The sequence below is a fragment of the Peromyscus leucopus genome, chromosome 23 (genome assembly GCF_004664715.2).
Source record: "Peromyscus leucopus breed LL Stock chromosome 23, UCI_PerLeu_2.1, whole genome shotgun sequence".
Classification (NCBI taxonomy): Eukaryota; Metazoa; Chordata; class Mammalia; order Rodentia; family Cricetidae; genus Peromyscus; species Peromyscus leucopus.
Genome location: NC_051082.1, coordinates 28,107,675 through 28,120,051, shown reverse-complemented (window position 1 = coordinate 28,120,051; position 12,377 = coordinate 28,107,675).

The window sequence follows — 12,377 nt, the reverse complement described above, 5'->3', positions numbered from 1 at the left end:
CTTCTGTGGGCAGATGTCCCCACATTGGGCCTAGAATACAGAGGGGATGGTGAGTTTTGTTTGTGGGTCTAGAGAGAAAAGGTAAGTTTCTGAATGTGCGAGCACACCCATAAAGGTGTGAAGTCACATAGCACAAGAGATCACGGTCAAACAGGGAGACGTGGATGATGAAAGAGTAGCCTCCAGGGTCCATAGAAAGCTGGGCGTGGTGGTATACCAGTCATCCTAGCACCCAGGAAGCTGAAGCTGGAGGACCAGGAGTTCAAAGCCAGCCAGGGTTACACAGTAAGACCCTACCTCGAAAAAACAAACCACAGCAATAAATAGCCAGGGAGATGATTCAATCTGGGTTTGATCCCCACACAAGCAAACCAGGTATAAGAGAGCACACTTAAAATTCCAGCTGGGAAGACAGAGATAGGCAGAACCTAGGACTTGCTGGTCAGGTAGCCCAGCTGGATCAGCAAGCTACAGGCCAAGGGAGAGACCCTGTCTCAAAAAACAAGATGTAGAGTTACTGAAGAAAGTACGCAAGGTTGACCTCTGACCTCTACACTTGTGCGTGTGCACGCGCGCACGCACGCATGCACGCGCACACACACACACACACACACACACACACACACACACACACTAACAACTTCGCACAAAGGACCCAGAGAAGAGTGTCCAGGCCTGGCATCAACCTCCATTTCCTCTGGTTTAGACTACCTCAGGAGCTCAGAGGGGTAGACTGCCCCTGCCCCTTTCTCTTCGAAGCCATCAACCCACAGCTATTTTTACAGCAGGACGTCTGAAGCCATGGGTCCTTTGAACAGACTCCTCTCGCGTGTGTGTATAGTATGTACACCCTGGCTTGGCCCACCCTCCTGTGGCCACAGCTATAAAATAGGCCTGAGGCATTCGGGGAGACATTCTTCTGGTTTTAAAGGCTGTCTTGCCTCTTCTAATGAGAGGAAGCCCCTTTCTGGGAATGGAGGGGCAGCTGGAAAGGAGGGGACCCCAGGGGTTTAGGGAGAAAAGCAGAGCACCCTCTAATTGCCCTCAAAACATCTCCACCATTGCCTGGTAATTAGAGTTGAGGGAGGTGATTTGCCAGTTCCTTTGGGATGAGAGGAAGATCAGGGGAGACAGGAAGACTACTAGACTGTAAGTCGGGGTTCTGCCTGGCACACAAACAGTGAGCTTGCAGAAGCTCCTAGCCAGACCTAGTCTTTGACTCTAGGCAGGTTCTGGCCTATCCAGAGTCCAGCTAATTTTCCTCAGTAGCGCTACATCTTGTTTTTTGAAACAGGGTCTCTCCCTTGGCCTGTAGCTTGCTAATCCAGCCTGGATCAGTGGCCACAGGACTATGGGAGATGTCCTTCCTGAATACATGACAGATCTGAAGCTCACCGTTGGGGAGAGGGGTCTGCTCCTTTCTGTTGCTGTGATAAAAATACGCTGATAAAACCAATTTGGGAGGAAAGAGTTTATTCCATCTTATACTTTCAGGTCACAACCCATCATCAAGGGAGGTCAGGACAGGAACTCAAGTCAGGAACCTGGAGATAGATAGATAGATAGATAGATAGATAGATAGATAGATAGATAGATAGATAGATAGATAATAGATAGATAGATAGATAGATAGATAGATAGATGATAGATGATAGATAGATAAGTAGTGCCTGTCCTGTGTGTCTGACATGTTTATTAGAACCCACAAAGGTCAGAAGAGTGCAGGACTTCCAGGAGGTTGTAAACCAACCTACATGGGTTCGGGGAACTTGGCCTCGGCCCTCTAGAAGAGCTGTATAGGCTCTTAACCACTTTACCATCTCTCCAGCACACCAGTTAGCTTTACTATATATCACATAACCACCTGCCTAGGAATAATGCCACCCACAGTGGCTGCCCCCCCTACATCAATTAATAACGAAGATAATCCCGTATAGACACATCCACGGCAAACCCAATCAAGACAATTGCTCAATCAAGGTTTTCCTTCTAGATGATTCTAAGCAGTGTCGAGTTTGCAATTAAACCTAACTATCACGGAGTCAGAAAAATGACCATTCATGGCTTTGGGTGTTTCCTCTGGAGCCAGTGTCCTTTGGGCCATGGTGGTCCCAAGGGAACCATGGTTCATTGCTGGGGAATGGTGGACAGGGATGTCCAAGCAGCCATCCTGCCCCAGAAAGGCAGGCCACAGTGTTCACTTTGCATTTGCTTTGCCCTCAATATAAGGAGGGGATAAGTTCTACAACCCTGAGACATGTTCATCTGGGTTTGAGACTGTATTGGTTAGTGTCATGCCATCATGACAGAAACTTTTGGCTCAGGACTTCAGAGGGGTCCATCCATTCTGCTGATGGGAACAGTCCTCACGGACTGTGGGCCAGGAGGCAGAGAGAGCAAAACCAGAAGCAGGGGCATGGTGTAACTTTCCAGGCCCACTCCCAGGACTGCTTTCTTCAGACAAACCCCACCTTCTAGAAGTTTGAGAACCTCCCCCCAAGCAGTGCCCCCTGGTGGAGAACAAGCCTTCAAACATGTAGCCCCGGGGAAGGGGGGTGTCACATTCCAACTGTAATGGTCATAATGCCGTAGACAGTCTTGTCTCCTACCAATGACCACCACACAGGGTTTGGAGCCATGGCTTCTTATTTGTTTGTTTGTTTTGAGTCAGGTGATGGGTGATGGTGCTCTGCATGCTGTGAATGTGTTGTTCCCATTGGTTGATAAATAAAATGCTGATTGGCCAGTAGCCAGGCAGGAAGTATGGGTGGGATAAACAGACAAGGAGAATTCTGGGAAGAGGAAGGCTGAGTCAGGAGTCGCCAGCCAGACACAGAGGAAGCAAGATGTGAAGGTAGAGCTGAGAAAAAGTACCAAGCCACATGGCTAAATAAATAAGAATTGTTGGTTAATTTAAATGTAAGAGCTAGTCAATAGTTAGCCTGAGCTAATGGCCAAACAGTTTTAATTAATACAAGCCTCTGTGTGTTTACTTGGGTCCGAGTGGCTGCAGGGATGCGGGAGCCAGGCAGGACAAAACAAAAAACAAAAAACCTTCAGCTACAGTCAGACTTTCTGTAAGCAGATCTCTAATTCACTCTATAGCCAAGGATGACCTTGAACTCTTGATCCTCCTGCCTCCACCTCCTGAGTGAAGGATTATAGGTGTGTGCCACCATGCCTGGGTTATTCGTGCTTGGAGATCAAACCCAGGACTTTATGGAAGCTGGGCAAGTAATCTTCCAGCATGGTTTATAAGGAACCTCCACGGGCAGGCACATCACTGGACTCTCCAGCAAACCCACATGCTCACAGATGACCCAGTCCATGTTACATGAAGAAACTAAAATATGTGGTCACATAAGGACTGGGACATGGGTGAATCCAACTTCATGATCGACCTATGCAGGGCCTCAGAGCCCCGGAGTGTGGAGGGAATCTGATCCTCCCAACCCCTCACAGATACTCAAATGTCACTGCTTTGGGGGTGGAGAGATGGCTCAGCAGGTATTGGTGCTTGCACCAAGCCTGATGACCTGAGTTCCAATCGCGGGACCCATATGGTGAGAGGAGAGAGCTGACCCCCACAGGTTGCCCTCTGATCTCCACTGCACACACACACACCAAATAAACAAATGGAAAATATAATATCACTGCTTTGGCGATTGTTTATGGTTATGTAAGGAACCAGTCCACAGTGTGTGCCTGCAACCCAGCACTCTGTTCACTGAGGATTGAGAGTTCAAGGCCAGCCTATCTCAAATAGACAGACAGACAGACAGAGTCAGCTCACAGCCCAGTGGGGTGTTTACAGGGATTGTGGACTAGAAAGTCAGACAGGGCTTTAGAGAAGATAACACACTTAAGTTCAGAACCTCCCATGGGAAGATGGCAGTGCAGAGGCCATCCGGGAGTATTAACAAGTTACTTTTCCCATTGATGTGACAAGATAAAATTTAAGGAAGGAAGGATTGATTTGGGCTTGCAGGCTGAGGGTACAGTCTGCTGTGGTAAGGAAGGCATAGTTGCAGGAGCATGGGGCAGCTGGTCACATGGCATCCACAGTCAGGAAGCAGAGAGAGAGATAGACACTGGTGCTCAGCTCACTTTCTCCTGTGTTGTTCAGTACAGGACACAAATCCATGGGATGGGGTCACCCATGTTCAGGGTGGGTCTTCCCACCCCAACCCAGTTTAGAAACTTCCTTACAGACACCCAAGGATAGATGCCTGTCCCATGATGATTCTAGATGCTGTCAAGTAGACAGTCAGCATCAATAATTACAGGCTGGGTCATGTATGTTTGCTGTCTGGACTGGAAAGATTTCAAAGACACTGTAGGTTGACCAGAACGCTGTGACTTGGGCTTCATTACGATATGGCCACCACTTTCTTGGTAGTCAGACTTGGCCTATGGCGATAGCCCAGGGCTGTAACAAAAATGTCCCAGGAAATTATGTTGAAAGAGCCTCAGATTATGTGACGTAACCTCAGGAAGCCATGGTGATCCTTCTGCCCTCCTTTGTTGGTAGAAGCAGCGCAAGAACCTGCTCAGTGGGGTGAACAAGAGAGGCTGGGGCCAGCCTGCACTCAAACAGCCTTAGAAAGCAGTGCAGGACCACAGAGCTGACAGGCTGTGGAGCAGAAACTCATAGTCGGCCTTTCTTCAGGACCTACCCACAGGAAGGACAGGAAACCCTACCACTTGTGAGACAGTGTGATGGCAGGGACATTCTCTACAGCCAAGAAAGACTGTGCTTGTAAAGGGACCAGAGTGGGGAAGGGGTGGGTCTAGTCCTGTTATGATTTAATTGTTTTGTTTTGGTTTTGATTTGTGAGACAGAATCTCACTAAATTGCCTAGACTGTTATCAAGTCACTGTGTAACCCAGGATGCCCTTGAACTTATAATCCTCCTGCTTCTGCCTCCCAGGTGCAGGGGCTTCAGGCCGGTGAAGCACCATGCATGGCTCTGTTATGGTTTCCATCGGAAATGTTCCCCATCAGGCCCGTGGACGTGGCTCAGTGGGTAGAGTGTTTACCTGGTATGCACAGAACTCTGGTTGGTCCCCAGCGCCACGTATACCCAGCATCAGGTGTACCCCTGTAGTTCCAGCACTTAGGAAGTAGAGTCAGAAGGATCAGAAGTTCATCTCCACCTACACGGTGACTTGGGTTATATGAGATCTTGTCTCCCTTCTCTCTCTCTCTCTCTTCCAATTTATTTATTTATGGATGAAACAAGGTCTCATTATGTATGTAGTCCTTGCTGTCCTAGAACTCCTCATGTAGATCAGGCTGGCCTCTAACTCACAGAGATGGTGTGTGTGTGTCTGTGTGTGTGTGTGTTGCACACATACATGTGAATGTCAAAAGGCCACCTCAAGTGTCATTTCTCAGGAGACTGTCCACCTTGTCTTTTGAGACAGGGTCTTGTCTTGGCCTGGAGTTTTCCCGTCTGCCTAAGCTGGCTGGAACAAGCCCCAGGGAACTCTGGGGATCCCCAGGGATTCCCCACCCCACCCCACCTCGGCCTTCTCGCTGAAGGGTTTCAAGCATGCACCACCATGCCAGCTTTTGTATGTGGGTGCTAGGGATCAAATCCAGGCCCCTGTGCTTGTGAGACAGACACTGTACCAACTGAGCCATCTCCCTAGACTTGAGTTCTGGGATTTTTGAGGCAGAGTCTCATTATGTAGCCCAGTTAGCCTGAAACTCATGTTATATAGTCCAGAATTCTCCAGAATTCGAAAACCTCCTGCCTCATTCTCCCAAATGCTGAGAGGGCAGGCATGTACTGCCAAACCCAGATCTTAATTCTCTTTCTTTTCCCCAAGAGCCAGGAGGACCTCGTTCCTTGGGCAGCTGGGAAAACTGAGGCCTGGAATACAGGCGGGTGCATTCAAGGGGCCACAGTGTTTCTAGTGGAGATGAAGCCCGCCCATCTCAAAAGGGAGCTGAACAACCCAGGACCTCAGTTCCTTCCCCGCGGCATCCTCCCTCCACCCCGGCAGCTCAGGCGGGGCCTGGTCTGAGGCCTCCCCAAGGCCTACAGACTGCCAAACAGGCCCAATTTGCTCTACTAATGGGAGCTTTAGGCTGCCCAAAGCCTCCTCCCACCCTCCCCTGGGGGCCCCCAGCTGACAGCCTATGAACTGAACAAACTATAATTATATAGAGCCACATCCGCCCTCCTGACTGAGCGATTAGCCAAGATCCAGGTAAGGGAAGCTTACTGGCCCGGGCCGGCCCTGGGGTGCGGCCAGCCACCCAGCCCTTCACACCCACAGGTGAGACGCCTCTCCCCCGTACAGACTCCTCCCTCAGCATGACCTCAGGCCATTCTTTGAGCCTAGCTTCCCATCACAAGCTGGGGCCTGACAGGGGAGAGACAAAAGTAGGCGCGACCTCCAGAAGGCCCGCACCCGCAGCGCGCGGCTTTTTACCTCGGAACAGTTTGGATTAATAGAGAAACCGCAGACTGCACAGACACTCGGGTGTCCCAGCCCCAGCGCGCTTCCCAGGGCCCTCCCCCGAGCCACACCCCCTGCCCCTCACTGGTAGATTCTAGACACGTGGTCCACTACTGAGCCTCGCCCCCAGCCCTCTTTTTTTATTTTGAGGCAGTCTTGCCTGGTGGTACAAAAGCCTTTCTTTCATCCCAGCTACCCCGGAGGCTGAGGCAGGCGGAGCTCAAGATGGCCTGATCTACAGAACGACTTCCAGGCCTGAGTGAGTTCAAGGTCATCCTGGGCAACTAGTGACCCCCAAAAGGTGCTACAGCCTTACCCTCCGTGATGACAGAGACAAGGCGATTCTATCATTGCCTATGTCGGGTAAAAAGACATCACACGCTGCACCGTCTTAGAAAGCTTGTGTTGTTTGTATATGCTATTGAGATGTGGATGTAATGCCTGGAGCTGTAGCAGCTGTGTTGGGGCCAGGTGAGGGCTTTAAAGACACAAGGCAAGTGCCCGAAGGTGGTGAAGAGAAGGGGGAAAAATGAGAGAGACACTGAGGCCATCATAGACACACACATACACACACACACACACACACACACACACACATATATATGTATATATATATATGTATGTATATATATATGAGAATCTCCTATCTCAGGACTTCTTATATGCTATATATATAATGTTTATACCATTCTTAGGTTGTTCTGCTACTCATAGCCAAACACAATCATTTAGTATGTGTGTGTGCACGCACACACATCATGCACACACAAACCAGAGGTCAGCCTCAAGTGCTGTTCCTCAGGAGCCATCTACCTTATTTTTTGTGGGGAGAGGTGCTCACCCATGTGGGCACATGGGAAAGCAGAGGTCAATGTCACGTGTCTCCCCTGTTGATCTCTGCTTTATTATTACTATTATTTTTAATTTTGGATTTAGTTATTATACTTTTATGAGTATTTTGCATGTGTGTGTGTGTGTGTGTGTGTGTGTGTGTGTGTGTGTGTGTTACGTGTGTACCTAGTGCCTGCAGAGGTCAGAAGGGGGCATCGGATCCCCCAGGACTCGAGTTATGGATGGTTGTGAGCCACCATGTGGATGCTGGGAACTGAACCTGGGTTCTTGCAGAGCAACAAGTGCCCTTAATCACTGAGTCACCACTCCAGCTCTGTTGAGTGTTTTTTTTTTTTTTTTTTTTTAAGTGTCTCTCACTGGATCTGGAAGTCACCCAGAATGGCAGCCAACGAGCACCAGGGTCCTCCAGCTCCCACCCCTCGCCACTGAGGGGATAGATGCATGCCACATGCCCAGCTGTTTACAAGGGTGCTGGAGACCTGAACTAACGTTCTGATACCTGTGCAACAGCCATTTTAACTGAGCCGGGTCCCTAAGCCAACTTGGCTTTGGAAGAAGGGTCTCTCACTGAGACTAGGAACTCACCAATTCAGTTAGACTGACTGGCCAGCGAGTCCCGGGATCCTGTCTCTTCTTCCCAGCAATTGAGATTGCAAGAGTATATGCCCAGTTCTTTATGTGGGTTCTGGGACTCGAACTCAGGTCCTCATGCTTGCCGGGCAGGCACTTTATGGAGAGCCATCTCCCAGCCCCAAACACAATCCTCAGTTACTACAGCTTCGCCTTGGAGGACAAACAGTGCAATGGACTCCAGGGATTTCAGGCTACTGACTCCAGGAAGTGCCGTACGGCGGGGGCTCTCATCATTTACTCATGAGGAGGCCACGAGGGTCGGGAGGCCTGCTACTAAGACTTACCTAAGCCTCCTGCCCGGCTCCCTAACCACACCCAAGTGTGTTAGAGACTGCGCCCCCTCCCTGGGCCCCGAGAGCCAACTTGCGCAGCAGCCCAGCCTCGAGGCCCCGCCCCCTACTCTCTGGAGGAGCCGAGGTTCTGCTTTCCAGAGAATGAGCAAGTGTCTCTGCTCAGCCTTGTTTACGGTTGTTGAACTATTTTCGTCAAATTAATTAAATACATGCTAAATCTTCTCCAATTTGTTGTGCAACAAATTAAAGACGCTAAGATCGCGAAATGCACACAAAACCTGTTTGTTCTGATAAATGCCCACGTGACAGCCCTGAGTCAGGTGGTCTAGAATCTGCCTGCACCCAAGCCCTGCACCAGGGCAGAACTCTGACCAACCCCCATACATCCCAAGGTGCCCGGACTCCCAGGGAGTACCCAAGGCTTCCCATGCTTCCCTATCCATTATACAATAATGACTGTGTGTGTGTGTGTGTGTGTGTGTGTGTGTGTGTGTGTGTGTCATAGGACAACCTTGGGTATTATTTTTCCTTAGACACCATCCACCATTTTTTTTTTTAGACAAGGTTGCTCAGTCCTGGAACTTTCCAAGTAGGCTAGGTGGCTAGTTTTCAAGCCTGTCTCCATTGCCCTAGTCCTGGGATTACAAATTGGCTCCATCACAGTCAACTTTTTTTTTTTAGTTTTTTAATTGTCTTTTTTGGGGGGCAGGTGGTTATTTTAAGACAAGATTTCTCTGTGTAGCCTTGGCTATCCTAGAACTCACTCTGTAGATCAATCTGGCCTTGAACTCACAGATCTGTCTGCCTTTGCCTCTGCCTCCTGAGTGCTGGGATTAAAGGTGTTGTACCATCATGCATTTTTTTAAACCCAGCTTCTTAAACAGTAAGTTCTGGGGATCAAACTCAGGTCCTCGTGCTTGCACAGGAAACACCTTACTGACAGAACCGTCTCCCAGCTCCCACCGTGGTGACTCTTGATATTGAGAACATGATCTCCTGGGAACCCAGAATAGAGGTACCCAGGCAAGTTCACACACCCTGGGATGTTGGCTGTCCAGCTGCAGGCTGGGTAGGTGACCACTATGCACACAGGATTTTCTCCCAGCTCCAGACTCTTGTTCGAGGCAAGGCTTTGGTTGAAGAAGTCAAACCATGGCCCCAGGAGTTCCCTGTGCTCTAGAATGTATGCCAACATCATTTCCTCCTTAATCCAGCCCTCCATACACACTCTGGTGTGTCTCCGTTGTCACATCCAAACAAGATAGACCACCTTTATAAACCTTCTTCACTCTTGCAGGGCTGGTGAGATAAAGATGTCCCAGTAAAGAATAAGCACAGAGACCCTACATGTACAAGCCTGTGTATTGCATTATAAAATTGTGCAATTATTATATATCAAATTTAGAACATTTATAGATAATATATAATATTATACATATGTAACATATAATAAGTCATTGTAAATGATAGTCAATCTACTGTGCTATAGGGCACCAGAACTTATTCTCCCATTTGACTATATGTGTGGATATATAATTTGATATTCAATCCTCTCTTTTATCTAGCTGCTTTCCAATCTTTAGTAATCACTATTCTGCCTTTTCTTCTTTAAGATCAACTCGTTTGCTTCTATACAAGTAAGCACATATGATACTTGTCTTTCATGGTATTTGTCTTTCTGTGTCTGAAAGCCACATACTAATAAGATCTGCAAATGACCTGAATCTTGCTTGGAGACCCTCCACAGTAGAGGCTCCTGGGCTCCAACAGGTGCTCAGGTATATGGATCACCTGGAAGGAGAGAGAAAAAAGAGAATGAAGAGTCACAGGTCATGGTAGCCACATGCCTGTTCTATATCCAGCTAAACTAGCCAGGAACCCTGAATTCTATACCCAACTAAATTAGCCAGCATCACAGGTGGTTTTTGAGATTCGCAAACTTCCAAAACACCTGTCAGTTCCTCTAAGAGGAAGGGAAGTATAAATAACTCAAGAAAGATAAAGAAGTGGGAAGCACACAAAGTGGTCCAGCCCAGGGGAATAACAAAGAGTAACCCTGGACAACAAGATCCAGGTTAGCAAAGAGGATGGGTGAGAGCAAACAGCAGTGAGAAAGAGTTCAGGGAGGATGGGGGATTCCATAGATCTGATAGTTTTCCTGAAGCTTTAGAACAACTTAAGAGGCAATAAACAGAAGTGAAAGAAATTTAGAATCTGCCACAGAAGTAAGAGCAGGAGGAAAAGCTGAAAAGACCAGAATCGGCACAAGACACACCAAGACTGAGTTCTCAGTACAAAGATTTATTTTCTCCAGAGGAACAAAGGGCAGGGATAAAGAGACAAACACAGGACGTAGAGGATGAAGGAACAAGGGAGAGGGGAAGGGATGTTTGCCTGGGGTGTGGGGGGAAGGGGGCAAAGGACTGCCTCTGGGTAGAGAGGAGACAGATGTATCCCATAGGCAAATGGCAGTTTATAAAGATAAAAAAGGAAACCTTGTGTTAGGACAAATTGTTTTGTTTTGCTTGGGTGTGTTAATTAGGTGAGCCAAAGGGGGCTTTTGGTTGCTGGACTTCAACACTTTGATAGCTGGACCTTGGTAGTCAGCCCCAGGAAGGGGAAGTGGCCAAATAAGAGAACAGACCTTGGCGGCCAGTTTTAGAAATAAAATCTAACAGTTTAGCCAGGCAAAGGGAATCGGGGAAGGGTAAGGACTGCCAGAGCCATGCTTGCCAAGATTCGGGTCTGCCAGAGCCCCTCAAAGGCCACAACAACAAAACAAAACGGTTCTCCACATTACTCACATAACCCTAGCAACAAACACACCATTCGTTCATTCTCAGTTTTCCTACTCAGCCTATGGATGTGGCTAAAGAAGGCTTAATTAAGGTTAAAAAGGCAAATATTTCCAACCACCACAACAGAAAAGCTCAAATGGCAGATGTAGACAGGGAACATGAGGAAGAGAGTGGACATAAACACAATACGCGATGACGTCTTTGACGTAGACAACACGGTGTTAATACTTTAAGCTAGGGGCATTCTGGAGCCTTTAAAAGTGGGGGACTGGAGCTGAAGAGATGGATCAGTGGTTGAGAGTGCTTGCTGGTCTTCCAGAGGACCTAGATCCAGTTCCTCAGCACCTACATCAGGCAGCTCCAGCACCAGGGGATCTGACATCTTTTTCTGGCCTCCTCAGACACCGCAGGCATGTGCACATACCACACTCAGAGCCACAAATTAAAAACAAATAGAAAAAAAAAAATCTCAAGTGGGGCGGTGGTGGTGCACGCCTTTAATCCCAGCACTGGGAGGCAGAGCCAGGCGGATCTCTGTGAGTTCGAGGCCAGCCTGGTCTACAGAGTGAGATCCAGGACAGGCACCAAAACTACACAGAGAAATCTGTCTCAAAAATAAAAAAATAAATAAAATAAAACAATCTTTTGAGGAAATGTGGAGTGGTTATTTTGGAAGGGAGACAGGATGGGGGAACTTAAGTGATGTCCGCAGTCCTCTGGCCAGGAAGTCTCCAAACACTGTTAGTCCTTTCATTGTTATAAGGAAACGCCCGACACACACAGCTGAAACAAGGGAAGGTTTGTTCCCTGAGTCACAGACTCAGCCCATTGTTACCTGGCCCATTGTCTTGGGACAGAGGCAAGGTAGAGCGCCGTGGTGGAAAACACTCGGAAACTGCACACTTCTGGGAGACAGGAAGTCGAGAGAGGAGCAACAGGGAGTGTCCAAGGACAGACAGGTCTTTTGGAGACCCACCCTTAATGACCCACTTCCTCCAGCCCCACCTTCCCCAGCTCCATCTCCTCTGGACAGTTTGCTTCAACTTTGATTTTCTTTTGCAAAGCCAGGCCTGGGCCCCATAGAGGCAGGAGGCCACGCTCTGCTTTATCCGCTGTTCCAAGATCCCCCAGAAATCCAGGACCATCTTCCTGTCCCTCCCCCATGTTATTCTTTCTGACTCTGAGTCTCTCTCTCTCTCTCTCTCTCTCTCTCTCTCTCTCTCTCTCTCTCTCTCTCTCTCTCTCTCATGTGTGTTTGTGATCTCTGTGCATACCTGCTCATGTGTGTATGTGTGTGCACGTACACATATGTGTGCATGAGGGTGAAGGC